Source organism: Bubalus bubalis, chromosome 3 (assembly GCF_019923935.1).
Source record: "Bubalus bubalis isolate 160015118507 breed Murrah chromosome 3, NDDB_SH_1, whole genome shotgun sequence".
NCBI lineage: Eukaryota > Metazoa > Chordata > Mammalia > Artiodactyla > Bovidae > Bubalus > Bubalus bubalis.
The window spans coordinates 87,323,691-87,345,542 of record NC_059159.1 but is presented as its reverse complement, the minus strand read 5'-3'; the positions used below and the strand labels follow the sequence as shown (position 1 = coordinate 87,345,542).

At 41.1% G+C, this 21,852-nt stretch overlaps 1 protein-coding gene across 4 annotated transcripts in view; it reads right to left on the bottom strand.

The window, feature by feature from the left end:
- The window catches only part of SLC24A2 (solute carrier family 24 member 2), a 288,084-nt gene that overhangs the window by 161,336 nt on the left and 104,896 nt on the right, over positions 1 to 21,852 (bottom strand). The gene's annotated exons all lie outside the window — the stretch shown is intronic.

The following is a 21,852-nucleotide window of genomic DNA, read 5'->3' as shown; positions in this document are numbered from 1 at the left end:
AAATTATTTATTTTATTTTCTGGCTTCCTCCTCTAGAAGGTAATCTCAAGCGGGCAGGAATACTGGCTCTCTTGTTCACTGCAGTCTCTCTCAGCTTGGCCCAGTTGAGGTCTGGGGCACTGAGCAGGAAGCAAACCATCTGTGGTCCAGTGGAGAAATGGGGTCTCACTGGCATTTTGGTGCCTCCATTCCCTTTGTCTCTAGTTCATCTTGCTCAGTTAAAAACAGTTTTTGAGTCAAGACACTCTCTCTGTAGCACAACCACAGACTCTAAAGCGGTGGGCAGTAACACAGCCTGCTAATAGAGGTTAGGCCATGATCAGGTTTGGCCATGATCTTTGCTCTCAGCATGAGCATCACAACCACATTCTCAGGAGCTACAGATTAATGACTGGGGAGATCGTTTACTTTTACTCTCTAGTGACTTATTCAGTCAACCTGTGTCTGGGAAACAGTATATTATGTTTGCAGAATATTTGAGAGAGGAGTAACAAACACTCATTTGCAAAAACAATTCCTTCATGCCACTGAAACAGGCACTGATGGATGGGTTCCACTGGGCTGATTTATCATCATTTCTCCTGCCCAAATCCACCCGCTTCATCTTCTTGTTGACATTTCCTATGCAGATCTCTGTGCCGCAGGTTAATTGGAATTGGGACCTAGTTAGGGGCCTCTGAAATTCATTATCCTGCATCATGGATGTGCTTTACATGAGCATTTACTGAAGTGAGATTCTAATTTTAACAGTGCTGACTCGCAGTGATGAACATTCGGAAACGTTCCCTGGACCAGCAGTAAGATTCTCAATGGCTAAGGCAGCACACACAAAATTATGTTTAGTAACTTCGTTTTGGCATTGGTAGTAGATAGGTACATATAGGACTGAGGTGGCTGAATGCAAAACATGGGCCATTCTGTCAGCCCAAATGGGAGAGACCATACCTTAAATTGCTAATAAGTACTAGAAGAAATAAAGATGTCTGTTTCCTGTAATAGTAAACCTTTTTTAGAGCTGTTTCCCTTCCTATAAATTTTAACAAGAATGTCAAAAGCAGAAAAAACTTTAATACCGAGCCCCAGGAGTGGAATAGTCTCAATCCCAGTGGCCATGGTATGTGGAAAACCCCAAAGGAGAGGCCTGTTTCCATGGCAAAGTCTAATCAGTACATTATCTTGTGTGACACAGCAGCAGTACAGGGAATAGGAGAAACACAGCGTGAGGAAACACAGGAATGCACGGCAAGAAATAGCACAGCATCTTTAACTTGGGATCAAAGAGATATATCTATAGTTGATCTTAAAATACGTAATTATTGGAACTAATTTTTTGTACTCCTTCTAGCAAGTGATGGAAGATGTGGAAGATTTTTGAAGGTAGGGCCCAAAGGGAGCCTCTGGAAAAAGGAATGGCTTTCATCCATTTTCCCTTCTTTTTTTTTATGTATTGATTGGCTCTACTGCCTTGGAGTGAGATGGATTAAAAAACAAAACAAAACTGATAGCAGTGGTTTTTAAAAAGAAAAAGACTTACGGTAAAAAAAGATGCAGACTAAGGTTGCAGTAAAGTCATGAGTCCACAATGAATATTTAGCTTCACAGATCTCATTCCTAGCAAAACGCTGATGTAAAATTCTAGTGCAGGAAACTTGCCAAAGAGAGGAGGGCAAATCCCTTTAAAGAATGTTAGCCGAGTGTTTACTAGTTATTACAGTTTAGACACCATAATGAGCGCTGTGGGGAAATCACTGAAGGCAAAACCCCTACAGGTAAGGCATTCACAGATTAGTGGGAGAGAGGGATGGCTAGAAACAAGTACAAAGCTGGCCAATGGGCATTGGAGAAAGGCAAAGAGTGATTGCCTTAGCAGAGGGAATGCAGAGGGTTCCAGGGAGATGACATGGATGCTGAAATGTATTTTCAAGGCTGCAGATGAGCTCACTGTCCTTCTAGAAATGGAAGGGTCTGGAAGAGGTGATAGCATTTGGTCTGGTCACACACAGCCATTCTGATCAAGTGACCTACATCACACACTTAGTAGCCAGCATCTTGCTTGCAAATTGTGCTCTATTAAAAAAATTTCTTTGAAACATCTTTATATTTTTTATGAAAGATGCGGTCAACCAAACTTCATTAATTAAACAATGTTCAGTTCATTTACCCACTTCTATTAATTGGAGGCTTCCAATTAGAGCTGCTGCTGAAGTAGCAAGGATTATTACAATGGGTGATGGAAATCTAGCTGAGAGCAAACAACTGAATACAGACAGGGTAGCTTTTCTGTGGTTAAATGGGAGGATTCCCCAGTGGCTCAGCAGTAAAGAATCTGCCTGCGATGCAGGGGACATGGGTTCGATCCCTGGGTGGAGAAGATCCCCTGGAGAAGGGCATGGCAACCCACTCCAGTATTCTTACTGGGAAAATCCCATGGACGAAGGAGCCTGATGGGCTACAGTCCATAGGGTCACAAAAAGTTGGACATGACTGAAGAAAACAGCACACAAGAAGCAGTTTGGGGGGAGTCATTTAAGAACACTGTTGGCGATCTGATGCCCAGGACTCTAGGCGAGGAGCCACCAGCCCTGGGGACCTGAGCTCTATACACCCTCTTTGTTTTCTGATGCTTCCTGGCAATTCCTCTCTGGCTCCTTACCATTTGCCTCTTGGGGGCTAGCCCTTAGGATTCTGTGGTTGCAAGCAAAAAAGAAACTTTCTGTTAACATGGAAAAGGGAATTTATTGGAGAAAAATGGGAGAATTCAGTGGATTGAAAGAAAATCAGGAATCAAGTTTAGAAACAATAGGCATAGCGTTCTCTGGGATTCTGGGCAGTGGGAACTGATGGGTGTCTCCCTACAGGGCCATTGGCCCCAACTTTAAAACTTTTTTTTCTGTTTTTTTTGTATCATTTTACTCGAATGTCTAAGGCCCAGGATACAGACAGGGAGGCTTCCTTTAGCTGTGTAGCTGGTGCTAGAAGAACAGATCCCTTCCTGAAGTAGACCTCAGGATGCTGAAGCTGAGGGACAGAGAGGCCCGTCCCCCACCCCCTGGGGTCTCCCTCTAGAACCCAGGTGACATCGTTAGAGCAGAGCTCCACTCAAGAAGCACTGATGACTGACGACGCCTTTGGACAGGAGGGTCAAAACCAGTGTCTGTGATAATCAAGGGGAGACAGTACACATGTCCTCCAGCAGTGAGTACATGTGGCTGGGGAGGGTCACACTTCCACACTGTAACTGAGCATGACAACACTGGAAAAATGAAGGAAGATGAAACCCGGAGCACATCTGATGGGCAAACATTAGGAGGTCTGTTTTCATTTGGGAGGCTCCCCTTGTTGAAGAAGAAATGAAGTTTAGAATATGGTTCTTCCCATGACGGGAGCCTAAAGGTGAGAAGAGTAGGTATATTATATAAGAAAACTGGAAAAAGCCATCTCTGAAGATGATAAGACAGTGGCATTGCAGAGCTGAGTCCTAACCCAGTTCCACATCGACTCTGTCATGGTAGCCAGCATGAGTTATCCTTAAAAAACTGGAAATAGAACTGTCTTATGATCCAGCAATCCCACTGCTGGGCATACACACTGAGGAAACCAGAATTGAAAGAGACACGTGTACCCCAATGTTCATCACAGCACTGTTTATAATAGCCAGGACATGGAAGCAACCTAGATGTCCATCAGCAGATGAATGGATAAGAAAGCAGTGGTACATATACACAATGGAGTATTACTCAGCCATTAAAAAGAATACATTTGAATCCGTTCTAATGAGGTGGATGAAACTGGAGCCTATTATACAGAGTGAAGTAAGCCAGAAAGAAAAACACCAATACAGTATACTAACACATATATATGGAATTTAGAAAGATGGTAACAATAACCCTGTATACGAGACAGCAAAAGAGACACTGATGTATAGAACAGTCTTTTGGACTCTGTGGGAGAGGGAGAGGGTGGAATGATTTGGGAGAATGGCATTGAAATACGTATAATATCATATATGAAACAAGTCGCCAGTCCAGGTTCAATGCACGATACTGGATGCTTGGGGCTGGTGCACTGGGACGACCCAGAGGGATGGTATGGGAAGGGAGGAGGGAGGAGGGTTCAGGATGGGGAACACAGGTATACCTGTGGCGGATTCATTTCGATATTTGGCAAAACCAATACAATATTGTAAAGTTTAAAAATAAAATAAAATTAAAAAAAAACAAAAACAAAAACCCAATTCACTGTGTTTTGGGAATGTGTTAAAATGGGCCATGAGTTACTCCTGCCTGCCTAGTGCTAAGTAAATTAAAATTTTACATGTCATTAGGAAGCTCTGTGGGAATTCATGTGGAAGACTTGAAGGTGGCCTGCACCTGGGAGCAAGTAGCAAAGTCAATGCCTTTTGCCCAGGCAGGTGGTCCCACACATTGGGTGGTGGGTGTGACAGAAAAGGGCTTCTGACTTTCTTCTGTTGGCCACATTCTTCATTCTGAAACAATTGTTCCAACGTGCCCCACACCTTGGTTCTCAACTTGTTTCGGAGCTTCAGAGTTTTGCAGCTCATGGCTTACTTCTGGTTTGCGGTTCTACCTTCCCCATTCATGTGACTTCAGGACTGGTTCTCTGGCTTTGACCTTTGCTTTTTGCCTTGAGTCTGCCTCAGTTTCCCACCAGTTACTACTTTCCGCTGTCTTGGTAAATACTCCAACTTAGAGGACTGATTTTGGACCCAGTAATTTGAGTGATATATTCTCCAGTCAGGTGCCCTGACCCCTTGAGAAGACCTGGGCAGTGATCAAAAAAGCCCGTGTTAATGAAATGTTCCTCAGCCTTGGCAATTCCATGTGGAATCATCCCTATGCTCCATATGTATATCTTTCTGTGTTTATGCATCAACTCTTGGTAGTTTCTAATAATTTATCTCTCCTTTTTCCATTTCATTAACCTGCTAGGCAATATTTCTGCATGCTTGGAGAAAAGCTCTGTGAAGGCTGCTTTCAGTGATGGGTGAAATGATTTCTATAAATAATTTGCAAATCAATTGTTCAGCTTGTAGAAATCTTGATGAAGAAAGGTGCTATTAAATGCAAAACACATTTAATAAAACTTCATTTAAAAACTTCATTTGAGTGTGGAGCATGCTACTAATAGGGCTTCCCTACGGGCTCTGTGGTAAAGAATTTGCCTGAGATGCAGAAGACATGGGTTTGATTGCTGGGTCAGGAAGACCCCCTGGAGGAGGAAATGGCAACCCACTTCAGTATTCTTGCCTGGAGAATCCCATGGACTGAGGAGCCTGGCGGGCTACAGTCTATGGGGTTTGCAAAGAGTTGGACACGACTGAAGTGACTGAGCCCAGCATACAGCACACATGCTACTCATATTCTGTAAAGGGATCCCTGGGCTTAGAGTAGGGCAAACTTGGGCTTGATGATCTGGGCTTGCTGGCTCCCTGCCTGTGTGACTTTAGGCAAATCATGTAACTTCTCCAGAACCTCAGTGTTTTTTTTTTTCTTTCTGCAAAATGAGGGAAAAATGTCTCCCTCATTGTATGATGGCAAAACCAAAATAAGAGAACACGTGTAATTATTGCTAATAAGACACTAGATATTCTTCGGTAGGTGGATTACATTTTTGTTAAATCTGAATTTGAAAACTGAACCTAAAGGTGACTGCAAATAGAGGTTGAGGTCTATGAGAAATTGCTGGGGATTTTTCCTGTTTCTTTTTTAAAAAAAGAGTTGTACTTCAGTTGACTAGAGATCAGATTTCCTTAGAATGAGTTTTGTTTTTCCCTTCATTTTAAGATATAAATCAGATGTGTTTCTGGTGAATAACTTTCACTGAGAAAATACACTAGGAGTGCACTTGCAGAAATTAAAAAAAAACATTTCACTGATTCTGGGTTTCTTAAGTGTCCCCAGTATACATGGCCTTCTCTAAGCCACAGGCATATTTCTTATTTTGCATATCCCAATGCTGTGCTCAAAACCCTCAGAATTTAAATTCTCTTAGTGTGTTATTTTGAGTAAATATAATGTCTCATAGGGTTAAGCTACAAATCGCTACTGCTACATCTGAGTGCGTAAGATAAATTACAGTTGACCCTTGAACTACATGCAAGTTAGGGATTTGGACCCTCCACACGACTGAAGATCTGTGTATAACTTACAGCTGTTCAGTCGCACAGTTGTGTCTGACTCTGTGACCCCATGGACTGTAGCCCACGAGACTCCTCTCTGTCCATGGGATTTTCCAGGCAAGAATACTGGAGTGGGTTGCCATTTCCTCCTCCAGAGGATCTTCCCCATCCAGGGATCAAACTTGTGTCTCCTGCACTGCAGGCAGACTCTTTATTGCTGAGGCACTGGGGAAGCCCATAACTTATAGTTTGCCATCCACATGTGTGTTTCCTTATACGTGGTTCTTCTGTATCAATAGTTTATCCACACCTGTGGTTCCAACCAACCTTCGATTCTGTCATTACTCCAGCATTTACTGTTGAAAAATATCCACGTATAAGTGGACCTGCAGAGTTCAAAGCTGTGTGGTTCAAAGGATCAACTGTAATTTGGTTTAAATCTTACATGAATCTGAGATTTTAAATTCTACGGAAGAAATTAATGGACATTTATTAAAACAATAAATCTTTAATGAAAGAGCCCTTTACTGAGATGCAGAAAGAACATATATTAAGGACTGCATTGATAACAACTATTTTCTTAGTCATATTACTTATCATTACTTCATCACATTTTCAACACAACCTAACAAATCAATCATCATTATTGCCATTTTACCGATGAGGCTCATTACGTGGTCTAAGTACATGAGCTCATTAAGTGGTTGAAGCCATAAATGGTACAGCTTTTCAGGCTCCCTAGCTAGTGCCCTTTTATACTAGGGCTTCCCAAAGAGGGAAAAATTGCAGCTAAATCAGTCACTTGTCCTACAATTTTATATAAAGGTTTGAGCTTTCCTTAAAAGGTCAGGTTCTGAGATTACTCAATTTGTGTCAACAAGATTGCTACAGCTCTGATGATCTGATATTCTCACTAGTAAGGGGAGCTAGTGAGAGACATCTGGATGTTAAGGCACTTCTTTCAACATAACTAATGCTCAGAATATTCATTCTCTTATAGGGTATGGTAATGAGATCCATGACATCATGTTTATGAGACTTTTCAAGGAGTAAATGCCACAGACCAGTGGATATGAAAGGGAAAGGACTTGTCACTATAGCACAACTCATGTAATTTTCATCATAAGCAAAAGGCTTCCACTGCTGGCCACCTCTCATGTGTAAGGCCCTACATTAGCACTGATATTTTCTCCCACCAGTACCTACTGCTCCTCTGTTTGGATACAGCACCTCAGCTGTCATGGAGGACCATTTCTCTGCTACTGTGTGTCCATTTGATGGAGGGAGGACTGGATCCCATCCTCAGCTTCATGGGACCAGGTGACTTGGTCTGGTTCAGTTGCTGCATTTTACTTCCTGGCCACAGCTGCAAGCTGGTTAAATGCTGGATTTGATGGAAGAACCACTGGAAAAGAGGACTGGGCTCTCCTTTGGGGGTTTCTATGTTCTGCATGTTTGTGCCAAATTCACACGCTGGAATTCTAATGCCTGACGTGATGGTATGAGGAGGCAGGGCCTTTGGGAGGTGCTCAGGTCACAAGGGTGCAGCCCTCATGAATTAGTGTTTTGTAAAAGAGACCTCACACAGCTCCCTAGCCTCTGGTACCATGGGAGGAAACAGCAAAAAGATGCTGTCAGTGAATCAGGATGCGAGCTCTCACCAGACACTGAACTGACCAGCACCTTGATCTTCAACTTCCAGAACTGTGACAAATAAACTTATAAGCTATCCAGTCTCTGGTATTTTGTTACAGCTGTCTGAATGGACCAAGACATGGATGCTCGGCTGATGCAATGAAAACAGAGTTGGTGGTGCCTTTCTTGTTTATCGTACAAAGAGCTTAAGTCAGAAGACAACGGAGAGAAAAACAATGTTGAAGGCTAGAGAAACACAGAGAGAAGCAGAACCCAAATGTATTGCTCGATTCTTCCCTAGATTCAGCCATGCCTGAAGCTGCTGGACAACTCATTTTCTAAGTTACTGCATTTCCTTTTTCTTTTTATTTACTGTCATTTAAAAAAGTACAGATAATTCTATACACTAGGTTTTTATACATTATCACCTAATCCTTTTACTTATCCTATCAGTTCAGTTCAGTTGTTCAGTCGTCTCCGACTCTTTGCGACCCCATGAATCACAGCATGCCAGGCCTCCCTGCCCATCACCAACTCCTGGAGTTCACTCAAACTCATGTCCATCGAGTCGGTGATGCCATCCAGCCATCTCATCCTCTGTCGTCCCCTTCTCTTCCTGCCCCCAATCCCTCCCAGCATCAGGGTCTTTTCCAAGGAGTCAACTCTTCGCATGAGGTGGCCAAAGCACTGGAGTTTCAGCTTCAGCATCAGTCCTTCCAATGAACACCCAGGACTGGTCTCCTTTAGGATGGACTGGTTGGATCTCCTTGCACTCCAAGGGACCCTCAAGAGTCTTCTCCAACACCACAGTTCAAAAGCATCAATTCTTCGGCACTCAGCTTTCTTCACAGTCCAACTCTCACATCCATACATGACCACTGGAAAAACCATAGCCTCGACTAGACAGACCTTTGTTGGCAAAGTAATGTCTCTGCTTTTGAATATGCTATCTAGGTTGGTCATAACTTTCCTTCCAAGGAGTAAGTGTCTTTTAATTTCATGGCTGCAATCACCATCTGCAGTGATTTTGGAGCCCCCCAAAATAAAGTCTGACACTGTTTCCACTGTTTCCCCATCTATTTGCCATGAAGTGATGGGACCAGATGCCATGATCTTAGTTTTCTGAATGTTGAGCTTTAGGCCAACTTTTTCACTCCTCTTTCACTTTCATCAAGAGGCTTTTTAGTTCTTCTTCATTTTCTGCCATAAGGGTGGTGTCATCTGCATATCTGAGGTTATCGATATTTCTCCCGGCAATCTTGATTCCAGCTTGTGCTTCTTCCAGCCCAGCATTTCTCATGATGTACTCTGCATATAAGTTAAATAAGCAAGGTGACAATATACAGCCTTGACGTACTCCTTTTCCTATTTGGAACCAGTCTGTTGTTCCATGTCCAGTTCTAACTGTTGCTTCCTGACCTGCATATAGGTTTCTCAAGAGGCAGGTCAGGTGGTCTGGTATTCCCATCTCTTTCAGAATTTTCCACAGTTTATTGTGATCCACACAAAGGCTTTGGTATAGTCAATAAAGCAGAAATAGATGTTTTTCTGGAACTCTCTTGCTTTTTTCCATGATCCAGCGGATGTTGGCAATTTGATCTCTGGTTCCTCTGCCTTTTCTAAAACCAGCTTGAACATCAGGAAGTTCACGGTTCACGTATTGCTGAAGCCTGGCTTGGAGAATTTTGAGCATTACTTTACTAGCGTGTGAGATGAGTGCAATTGTGTGGTAGTTTGAGCATTCTTTGGCACTGCCTTTCTTTGGGACTGGATAAGTGTAATTTCTCCCGTTTTAAAGAAAATTCAGTCCCAAAGTCCTAAATCGTTTTCCTCTGTGGTTCATAGGATAACAGCTGGTGCTCAACAATGGATGTGCACAGTGCACAGTAGATCCTGGGAGGACTGAAAAGGAGGGATTGGCTGAAGTATATTCACCACCAAAGAGGTCTACTTCCTTTCTTCATGTGTGCGTGTGTGTGCACCAGCTAAAGAGAAAACAGCATTGCACTGAAGCAAAAGAATCATAGATTTGTACACAAATCTCTACATAATAAACACCTTGGATGCTGCCCAAGATAATTTCAGAAGTAACGCCAGAAGTCAAACTCAAGGAGACGTTTTATTCAAGTTTAGTCCACTGGCAACACTGGAACACTCTCTGTCTTTGAAGATATAACCAAGACAGAATGAGAGGAACCCCCACAAACACAGGATGCACGTGCCTGTAAGAGAGATTCTGGAAGGGTGTTTCATCAAGAGCCAGAGGTCTCAGGATGGAATAATGCTCAGCGTGGTGCCTGTCGACCCCTGCAACTTACATTGATGTGGTGACCACAAGGAAGGCCAAGCTGTAAAATTCACAGCCAAGGAAGAGAAGAACATTTCCTGGGTACAGAGAGATGGGAGCAGAGGAGGTTATTTAGAAAACTAAGAAAAGAACTCCTGGGAGCCAGTCTTCACAGAGCTTGGGGGGGCTGAAGACCACAGGGAGGGCTCTGTTCCTGCTGACTCTGACTCGGTCCTCCCTGTGCTGTTGTCCTGCTTGTGCCACATCTGTGTACAAGGTGTACATTACTAACCTGTGACTTGCCTTGAAGTGGACTCACTTTTCTTCTACTTAAATATATCCTTGCTGATTCTAGGTAACACATTTAGAGAAAGCATGGGTTTAGTCTACCAGTTACATACTTTCTCTACTCTATGTCAAAATAAGCATATAATCATTAAAAACGTTTGTTGTACCACCTAAAATCTTTTCAAGAGCCCCAGTGATGTTTATGCTACTCACTGCAAAATACTAGTTCTGTATGGAATAAGTTCTGGTGTTCAAGGCAGGAACACCAGGTGTGAGGATGTCAGATTCTCCCCTGAGAAGCTGCGTTACTCACAGAGCCTGTTTCAGTGCTGCTTTCATGAGCCCCCTCTATCCCCTTCCCTCTGCTCTGACCCCTCCAAGTGTGTGCGTCCTCAGTTATGTTCGACTCTTTGTGACCCTATGGACAGTAGCCCGCCAGATTCCTCTGCCCATGATATTCTCCAGACAAGAATACTAGTGTGGGTTGCCATTTCCTCCTCCAGGGGATCTTCCTGACCCAGGCACTGAACCTGCATCTCCTGTGTCTCCTGCTTTGGCAGTCAGATTCTTTACCACTGAGTCAGCCAGGAAGCTCCCTGACCCCTCCAAAGTCTCAGCTTTATACTCCAAGGCAGAAGGTGTGTGCAGGCAAATACTGGCATTAGAAAGATGAGTATAAAGTCAAACGTGGGACTTTTGCAAGAGCTTGAGTACATGATTACTACCTTCTGTCCAAAGAAAAGGGTAAAGAATGACTGAGAAGTTCACTGCCTTATCCCATATCCAAAAGCAAGGGCCACCAAATAACAAACTTATAAATGAGTGGTAACTATGTACACATAATTAAAATGTAATTTTTAAATTTTTTCAAACCTTAGTAGGAAGCCATATTAAGTAGAAACAAGTCATGTATCTGTAAAAGTCACAAGAGAGTCACTACCTGAACTTTGGGAACAGACTTCCAAAGACAGATTTTGAGAATGCTTTTTCCCATCTGAATCTTATAGACACTAACAATGATCTGACCAGATTTTTTCTGAGCCATACTTGAAGAAGACTTCAATTTAGATGTTGATGAACTAGAGCACTGCAAGATGAAATGGAAGCCCCCTTATTAGGACCTTTCTTTCTTATGCTTTTAATTATGTGTTTCAGCTTCTCTGTGGATAAAATATGCCAGTAGTAAAATATAAAACATGGTTTTCTTTCTGGATTGTAGGGAAAAAGATGCTTTATACATTTGGTGACTTCAGATGTAGTAATGGCTTCTCATCCTTTGAATAATTATTCTTTATTCACTCAATCTGCTTTGTTTTTCTTTCAAACACTTGTTACTGTATTTCAGTATTTCATTTGATGTGTTTAGTGTCACTTTCCTCAAGACTATAAGCTTTATGAGGGCAAGGACTTTGTATTCTTTATGGAGTCTGCCTAGAACCTAACAAAATGCCCAGCACATAGTAGGTACTCAATAAAAGTTTGTTGAATGAGTGAATCCTGGTTAATAATCAAATGTTTACAATTAGCAAATCCTCCTATTTTTTCAAGATCTTAAAAGCACACACTTGTTAGTCATTTGACCTTTGTCAAGTCACTTAATCACCTCTCTTATGCAGATACCATCAACTCACTGGGAAATTGTGGGAATAAAATGAAGGAATATTCATGAAAGTGTAGGCCCCTCTATGTAAGTGTTGACATATCTATTTATGTGTGTATGTATGTGTGTATACATATATGTATGTATGTATATATGTATGTGAACATATATGTATATATACGTATACATACACGTGTATGTATATATGTGTATGTATGTGCGCATACATACATGTGTATGTATGTATATATGAGTGCATGTATGTGCATATATGTATATGTGTGTATATACGTGTGTGTATGTATATATGTGTGTGCATGTATTGTGTATATATATGTGTGTGTATGTATATATGTGTGTGCACATATATATGTGTATGTGTGTATATGTGTGTGCATGTGTGTATACATATATGTGTATGTATGTATATGTGTGTGTGCATGTATGTGTATATATATATGTATGGTTGAAACTCTTTGGCCCAGGATCTAGCTCACAGAAGGTTTACCATAAATGTCTATTATTCACATTATTCATTGATTTTTCTACAGAATATATTCATTTCCCAGTTGTTAGTATTCCTGTTCCAAGCCAAGAAATCAACAGATGAAAGCATAGTTCACATGCATAGTTCACAATAGTTATACATCTTAACTATTACTCTTTATATATCTATAATATGAAGGGGCTTCCAAGCTCTTCTCAGTGAAGTACATTCAGAGGATAAAAACAGAACAGGACGTTGGCAAGACTGATATACACTAAAGTTGTTTTTTCTGTCCCTTCTAAAAGGTCAGTTTTGTTTTTAAGATACTTCTTACAGATAGAAAACAGTGTCAGGGTAAGGAGGAATGTGAATTTTAAAAAGGTGACTTCTTTGGCAATTTTTCTTCCTTCCTTCCTTCCTTTCACCTTCCTCCTTCCCTTCCTTCCTGTTTCCACCTCTCTCTCCGTTTATGTCTCTCTCTCTCTCAGTTGTCTTAATCCATTAATTAGAATTAAAATTTTTTGTTATATTCGTCATATAAGATAAATATCTAAAAAAATAAGTAGATAAGGAGTAATGCTTTCTCTTTGGAAGAAAAGCTATGACCAACCCAGACAGCGTATTAAAATTAGAGATATTAGGCCAACAAATGTCTATATAGTCAAAGCTATGATATTTTTAGTAGTCATGTACAGATGTGAGAGTTGAATCATAAAAAAGGCTGAGCATGGAGAATTGGTGCTTTTGAACTGTAGTGCTGGAGAAGACTCTTGAGAGTCCCTTGGACAGCAAGGAGATCAAACTAGTCAATCCAAAGGAAATCAATCCTGAATATTCACTGGAAGGACTGATGGTGAAGATGCTGAAGCAGCAATACTTTGGCCACCTGATGCAAAGAGCCAATTCATTGGAAAAGACCCTGATGGTGGGAAAGATTGAAGGCGGGAGGAGAAGGGGATGACAGAGGATGAGATGGTTGGATGGCATCACCGACTCAATGGACATGAATTTGAGCAAACTCCAGGAGATAGTAAAGGATAGGGAAGCCTGGTGTGCTGCAGTCCGTGGGTCACAAAGAGCTGGACACAGCTTAGTGACTAAACAACAACTAGAACTGATTTGTTATTCAGGTTGTGGGGAACAAAGTATATTTCTATCTCAAGACCTTTACTTGAGATATTTACTTTACTTTTATTCTCTGATTAAGAGAAGGCTACAGGGTAAGTAACAGGTTAAAGACTTTTTAAAGGTGAATGCTGACCAAAGGAAAGATAAGCACTGTGATTAGATGAACATGCATTACATGTTTCAAGGGTTGAAAATGCCATGCTGAGAAATGTACTTTAAAGTGCATATAAGTTTTAGTATCACCAATAGGGATTAATTATAAAGAATTCAGATATGCACAGATACAAGGACAAGGACACTAGACAAGGATAATGATGCCAGCATTGGTTCTGGAGGTAAGAAATTGCAAATCCTAGTTTCTCACACCTTTCAGGCAAGTGAGACTACCCTATGGAGACAGGAGGCTTAGTGCCAGAGGAAAGTTAACCTCAGAAGCTTTGGACTCAGAGATACCAAACACAGGCAAGGGTGGGCAGAGTGCAGAGTGAAAATGACTGATTAAGTGGCTGTACCAGGCTCCTCTTGTCTGATTCTCCTCTATCAAGGACAGGAAACTGGAGGAGTCCTTCTGTAGAAAGGGGATGAGCCCAGAGAAAATGCTTTTAGAGACTTAAACTTGAAGCAAATAAAAAGCCCAGTCTATCCTTTATGTACTCTAGAGCAGTGGTTCTCAACTTGGGGGGTAGAGGGGGGAAGAACTGTCTCTAAGGGACAACTGGAGACAGTTTCGATTGTCTTGACTAGAGGCGAGTAGTGCCACTGGCATCTAGTGGGTACAGACCAGAGAAATCACTAAAGATCCTACCAGACACATAACAGGCCCCACAACAATGACTTATTCAGCTCCAAATTTCAATAACACTGCTGTTGAACCTTGGCTTAGAGTAAAGCCCACAGTTAATGCCTGTCCCCGCCTAGAATCACTCACAGAGGACTTCAGCTGGCTTCACAGGATGGACTTTTGAACTTCCTCCTCAAATACGAATGGCTGGTCCTTCCACCACACATCTGCCAAAAGCGCCACAATGAACGGCAGAGACAAAAACAAATAAACACCCATCTAATAAGAAAAACCACCTAATAATATAAAATGATTGGCAGGAACACAGACTGTGCAAAAAACTTAAAAAAACAACAAAACACCTGTAATTGGTACAACCAGTCCTGAAATGTAATTTGGTGCTATCTAGCAAACATAAGGAGAAGGCAATGGCACCCCACTCCAGTACTCTTGTCTGGAAAATCCCATGGATGGAGGAGCCTGGTGGGCTGCAGTCCATGGGGTCGCTAAGAGTCAGACACGACTGAGTGACTTCACTTTCACTTTCCACTTTCATGCATTGGAGAAGGAAATGGCAACCCACTCCAGTGTTCTTGCCTGGAGAATCCCAGGGACGGAGGAGCCTGGTGGGCTGCCGTCTCTGGGGTCGCACAGAGTCGGACACAACTGAAGCGACTTGGCAGCAGTAAACATAGAGCTGAACAAACTGACCCAGTAATTCCACTTGTAGGGATTTATATCAGAGACACTCATGCATGTGTCATGAAGAAAGACAAATTATTCACAGAAGCATTGTTTATTAACAGCAAAAAACCTAATTGTTTACCAAAAAGAGAATGGATGGATTGACAGCAGTCTATTCATATAGTTGAAAGCCATGAATTGTTTAAAATGAGTGATATGGAGCTATACAATTCAATATAGATACATTTCACAGACATGCTATGCTATGCTAAGTCGCTTCAGTTGTGTCCGACTCTGTGCAGCCCCATAGACGGCAGCCACCAGGCTCCCCCATCCCTGGGATTCTCCAGGCAAGAACACTGGAGTGGGTTGCCATTTCCTTCTCCAATGTATGAAAGTGAAAAGTGAAAGCGAAGTCGCTCAGTTGTGTCCGACTCTTAGCGACCCCATGGACTGCAGCCTACCAGGCTCCTGCATCCATGGGATTTTCCAGGCAAAAGTACTGGAGTGGGGTGCCATTGCCTTCTCTGTTCACAGACATAATATTGACCAAAAAAGCACATTTACAGAAGACCCTATTCATTAACATACTTCTTATATAAGTTTAGAAACATGTGATACTTTCCTATATATCTTTTAAGAATTTGTTATATCTATTAAACATATAAAGCAATACATTTTAGTATCTATCAGATTCAAGGTGGAGGTTCCTTCTAGATGGCAGATGAGAAGGAAATATGACTGTGAAGTGTACACAAGAGAATTTGCACTCTGAAATGTTTTATTTCTTAAGCTGAATTTGGGGTTTAGAGTTGCTTAATTATATTTTTATGTCTTTGTTATGTTCCAAATTGCCTGAAAATCCCATAGGCGGAGGAGCCTGGTAGGCTGCAGTCCACGGGGTCGCGAAGAGTCGGACTCGACTGAGCAACTTTACTTTCACTTTTCACTTTGATGCATTGGAGAAGGAAATGGAAACCCACTCCAGTGTTCTTGCCTGGAGAATCCCAGGGACGGGGGAGCCTGGTGGGCTGCTGTCTATGGGGTCACACAGAGTCGGACACGACTGAAGCGACTTAGCATATGTTCCAAATTACATTACATAAAAAGTATTTTAATATTTTCAGAAAGAGAAAATAAAATACTGTATTCAGCAAAAAGTAATATTCTCATTCATAAAGTAGGAATTCTAAAAATACAGTTGTTCTAAGAAAATTTAATGTTCAGTCAAGTTATTACATGCTTTAAAATAGAAAATTAAAATCTATGTATAGGGTTTTAAAAAATAAATCTATAATTTAATTCCAAACACATAATTTAAATTAAACCTCAATAGCATCACTCTAAAATGAACTGATTTTTTCTTTTCTAATAACAGCATATAAAAAGACTGAATCATGTACCCATTTGGAGCATCTTGACGAAGGTGAAAGAGGGGAGTGAAAATTCTGGCTTGAAACTCAGCATTAAAAAACTAAGATCATGGCATCTAGTCCCATCATTCCAGGCAAACAGAAGGGAAAAAGTGGAAGCAGTGACAGATTTTATTTTCTCAGGCTCCAAAGTCACTGCGGACTCCAAAGTTGACTGCAGCCATGAAACTAAAATACTTTTGCTTGCTCCTTGGAAGGAAAGCTATGACAAACTTAGACCGTATATTAAAAAGCAGAGACATCATTTTGCCGATAAAGGTCAGTATAGTCAAAGCTATGCTTTTTCCAATAGTCACGCATGGATGTGAGAATTGGATCATAAATAAGACTGAGTGCTGAAGAATTGATGCTTTCAAATTGTGCTGGAGAAGACTCTTGAGAGTCCCTGAGACAGCAAAGAGATCAAACCAGTCAATCCTAAAAGAAATCAACCCTGAAATTCACTGGAAGTACTGTTGCTGAAGCTCTAATACTTTGGCCACCTAATGTGAAGAGCCAACTTACTGGAAAAGACCCCGATGCTGGGAAAAACTGCAGGCAAAAGGAGAAGGGGGCAGCAGAGGATGAGATGGTTAAATGGCCTCACTGACTTAATGGACATGAATTTGAGCAAACTCTGGGAGATAGTGAAGGACAGAGGAGCCTGGTGGGCTGCAATCCATGGGGTTGCAGAGCTGGACATGACTTAGGGACTAAACAACAACATAGATGGATCTCAGAAGTCATGGCCCATGTCCAGCTGCTGCTGCTGCTGCTAAGTTGCATCAGTCGTGTCCGACTCTCTGCAACCCCATAGACGGCAGCCCACCAGGCTCCCCCATCCCTGGGATTCTCCAGGCAAGAACACTGGAGTGGGTTGCCATTTCCTTTCCAATGCATGAAAGTGAGAAGTGAAAGTGAAGTCGCTCAGTCGTGTCCAACTCTTCGCAACCCCGTGGATTGCAGCTACCAGGCTCCTCCGTTCATGGGATTCTTCAGGCAAGAGTACTGGAGTGGGTTGCCATTGCCTTCTCCCCATGTCCAGCTATTTTCTACTAAATGTTGTCCATATCAAGTATGGGGGAAATTACTAAATTTTAATTTTAAAATTGCTAAAGAAAAAAAAAGCTGATTATATTATAAAAACATTTAGCAGTTATGTTCCAAAATAAAAAATTTAAGAAACTAAAAACCAACATGTTTGTCCATGCTTTAAGACATCAGTGAATTAAGTCCCCCAGATAAGTGGCTACATCAAAAGCTTTTAAAATTGTAATAATAACTTCGGCAATTATGTAACAAATGCCTTTCTCTTTGGCACTGATTTGTTCTAACTAGAGAAATCATTTGGGAATTGAGAAAAGCACAAAAAGCCTGTCATTTTTAATCATATAAATAAGTGATACAAGTAAAACTGAGTGGATTCATTTTAATTTCCTTATACTAGCTTTGCTAAAAGTATTTTGTCATTTTAGAAATATTATATACCAAGAAGTAAAACATTTAAAAATATACACATTTAACAACTTAAACATGTTCATTATTTGGGAAAAAAAGATCCTCAAAGACATAATTTACATTTTCCAGTTTCACTGGCTTCATAAGTACTCAATAAATTAGCTTTGGAAACTGAAGTGATAACTTCATCCTTTTTTGGGGACATGTTTAAAAAATTCATATAAAATACATTTGTAATCTACTCATTGTTTCATATATGGTGTGCTTCCACTAAACATGAAAAATCTATGTTTCGATTAGTAAATACATATGTAGACATGGCCTGTAATGAAACAAAAGACAAAGAAACAAAAGTGTTTTAATACCGAAAATTTTTATCTGATTAAAATTCCCTGGCTAGTTATTTAAATTTATCCTAGCAAGTGTCTATAAGGCAGGATGCTAATGTAGCTGTGTTTACAAAAATAAAACGGTAACCAAGAAGATCTTGAAAATAAGGTAAGATCTCCTCCAGCTCTGATAGTTCACCCATTCATCCTTTCATCATTCGTGAATTCCTGCCTTCCTTTCTTTCTTCCTTCCTCCCTTCCAGATACTTCCTTTGTGCCATGCATTGTGCTAGACTCTGAGAGTAGAAAGATAAATAAAATGAAACAGGCTCCAGCTACAGTGCATCAGCATGAATGATGGGAGGGAACTACAAACCCAAGTCTGTAATATACACAGAATTCTCCACATTTTGTGGGAGAAGGAAAAGAAGCTTGCTCAGGGCACACACACATAGAATCCTCTGTATAGAAGATGCTTAGCTCACATAGCATATCATATCACATTTCCATCCACTTACTGTTGAACACAGGGAGACACAGAGAGGTGACCTAACTTGCTGAAAGTCACAGAGCAAGTAAGAAGGCCAACATTAGAACATATGTTCTGCTGCAATGTTCTCAACAAATGTGCTGAGAACCTGCCAGGTGTCTGGCTCAGAGCCAGGAGCTGGGGACCAGAAAGATGATTAAGAACTGGTTCCTACCCAGAGGCGTTTAACACTCTCCTGCTGGCACTGACTTGACGTGGGAGTTTGGGGAATCATTTTAATATTGGATTGTCTTGGTATCTACTGCTGGGTCTTTGAGGATTGAAGCTGCATGGAAATGCACCTGGTACTGTGTGTGGATAAGAAGACCTGATACAGTACACATGGGGAAGCCAGTTCAGCTTGGCTGTCTTCTGTAAAATGCAAATTAGGAGAATTTTTTTCACCTATCAGTCTTGCAAAAGTTTAAAAATAACAACACTCAAGATGTAGAAATTGGCTGCCTTACCTACTGCTATTGGAAATGTAAATTTTGTGTTTAAATGTCAAAATTGCTGCATCCTGTGTAATAGTTTACAACTAGGAATGATTATTATGTTCAATAGTCAGTGATATTTAAATAAATTAGGCTTACATTCATGCAATGCTATGGTATATACGGCAGTTTCTTTCTTTCTTTTAAATTTTTATCCTATATTTGAGAACAGTTGATTTACAGTGTTGTGTTCAGTTCAGTTCAGTCACTCAGTTGTGTTCTTTGCGACCCCATGGACAACAGCATGCCAGGCTTCCCTGTCCATCACCGATTTCCAGAGCTTGCTCAAACTCATGTCGATTGAGTCAGTGATGCCATCCAACCATCTCATTCTGTCGTCCCCTTCTCCTCCCGCCTTCAATCTGTCCCAGCATCAGGGTCTTTTCCGATGAACTGGCTCTTTGCATCAGGTGGCCAAAGTATTGGAGCTTCAGTTTCAGCATCAGTCCTTCCAATGAATATTCAGGACTGATTTCCTTTAGGATTGACTGGTTGGATCTCCTTGCAGTCCAAGGGACTCTCAAGAGTCTTCTCCAACACCACACTTCAAAAGCATCAGTTCTTCGGTGCTCAGATTTCTTAATGGTCCAACTCTCATATCCATACATGTCTACTGGAAAAACCAGAGCTTTGACTACAGAGCTTTGTTTGTCAATGTCTTTGCTTTTTAATATGCTATCTAGGTTGGTAATAACTTTTCTTCCAAGGAGCAAGTGCCTTTTAATTTCATGGTTTCAGTTACCATCTGCAGTGATTTTGGAGCCCAAGAAAATAAAGTCTCTGACTGTTTCCATTGTTTCCCCATCTGTTTGCCACGAAGTCATGGGACCAGATGCCATGATCTTTGTTTTTGAATGTTGAGTTTTAAGCCAACTTTTTCACTCTCCTCTTTCCCTTTCATCAAGAGGCTCTTAAGTCCCTCTACGCTTTCTGCCATAAGGGTGGTGTCATCTGCACATCTGAGGTTATTATTTCTCCTGGCAATCTTGATTCCAGCTTATGCTTCAGCCAGCCCGGCATTTCGCATGATGTACTCTGCAGGGAAGTTAAATAAGCAGGGTGATATCACACACCTTTGACTACTCCCTTCCCAATCTGGAACCAGTCCGTTGTTCCATGTCTGATTCTAACTGCTGCTTCTTGATCTGCATACAGATTTCTCAGGAGGCAGGTAGGGTGGTCTGGTACTCCCATCTCTTTAAACTCACAGTTTGTTGTGATTCACACAGTCAAAAGTTTTAGCATAGTCAATGAAGCAGATGTTTTTCTGGAACTCTCTTGCTTTTTTGATGATCCAGCGGATGTTGGCAATTTGATCTCTGGTTCCTCTGCCTTTTTATAACCCAGCTTGAATATCTGGAAGTCCTCGGTTCATGTACTGTTGAAACCTAGCTTGGAGAATTTTGAGCATTATTTTGCTAGCCTGTGAGGTGAGTTTAATTGTGTGGTAATTTGAGCATTCTTTGGCATTGCCTTTCTTTGGGATTGGAATGAAAACTGACCTTTTCCAGTCCTATGGCCACTGCTTAATTTTCCAAATTTGCTGGCATATTGAGTGCAGCACTTAACAGCATCCTCTTTTAGGATTTGGAATAGCTCAGCTGGAATTCCATCACTTCCACTAGCTTTGTTCTTAGTGATGCTTCCTAAGGCCCCTTGAGTTTGCACTCTAGGACATCTGGCTCTACATGAGTGATCACACCATTGTGGTTATCTGGGTCATTAAGATATTTTTTTTTATACAGTTCTTCTGTGTATTCTTGCCACTTTTTCTTCATATCTTATGCTTCTGTTAGGTCCATACCATTTCTGTTATGTTAGTTTCAGGTATACAGCAAGATTCAGTTATACATGTATGTTAGATTCAGTTATACACATATCTATTCTTTTTCAGATTCTTTTCCCATATAGGTTATTACAGAATACTGAGTAGAGTTTCCTGGGCTATACAAGTAGACCCTTGTTAATTATTTATATATGAGAAAATTTCTGAAGATTATTTAATGATCTGGGAAAACACTCATCATTTAATAGCAACTAGAAAACCAGGATATTAAATATATATGGTATGAAGCTACTTTTCTAAAAACACAGTGTACATACAGAGCTGTATTACATGCAATGGAAGGAAATATATTTCTGGGTGATAATATTACAGGTGATTTCTATTTTCTTTTTTTCTGTATTGTCCAAATTTTCTGTAAGCTGATTCCATTAATTTAATAATTAGGAACAAAAGAACATTAAGTGTGAAGCTAACTTTTTTCTGACAAGATTGATTCTCTGAAATGAATGGTCTACTATCAACTGGTATCAGGCCACCATGACTCAGCCCCTTCTGGGCTGGATACCACAATGGTCTGGAAAAGCCCTGTGACCCAGACCTGTTTCCTTACTTACTAGCTGAATATTTGGGGAAAACAATTGGCTCAGTGGGTAAAGAATATGCCTGCATTATAGGAGACAAAGGAGATGTGGGTTCAGTCCCTGGGTCAGGAAGATCTCCTGGAGAAGGAAATGGCAACCCACTCCAGTATTCTTGCATGAAAACTCCCACGACAGAGGACCTGGTGGGATACAGTCCATGGCATCACAAAAGAG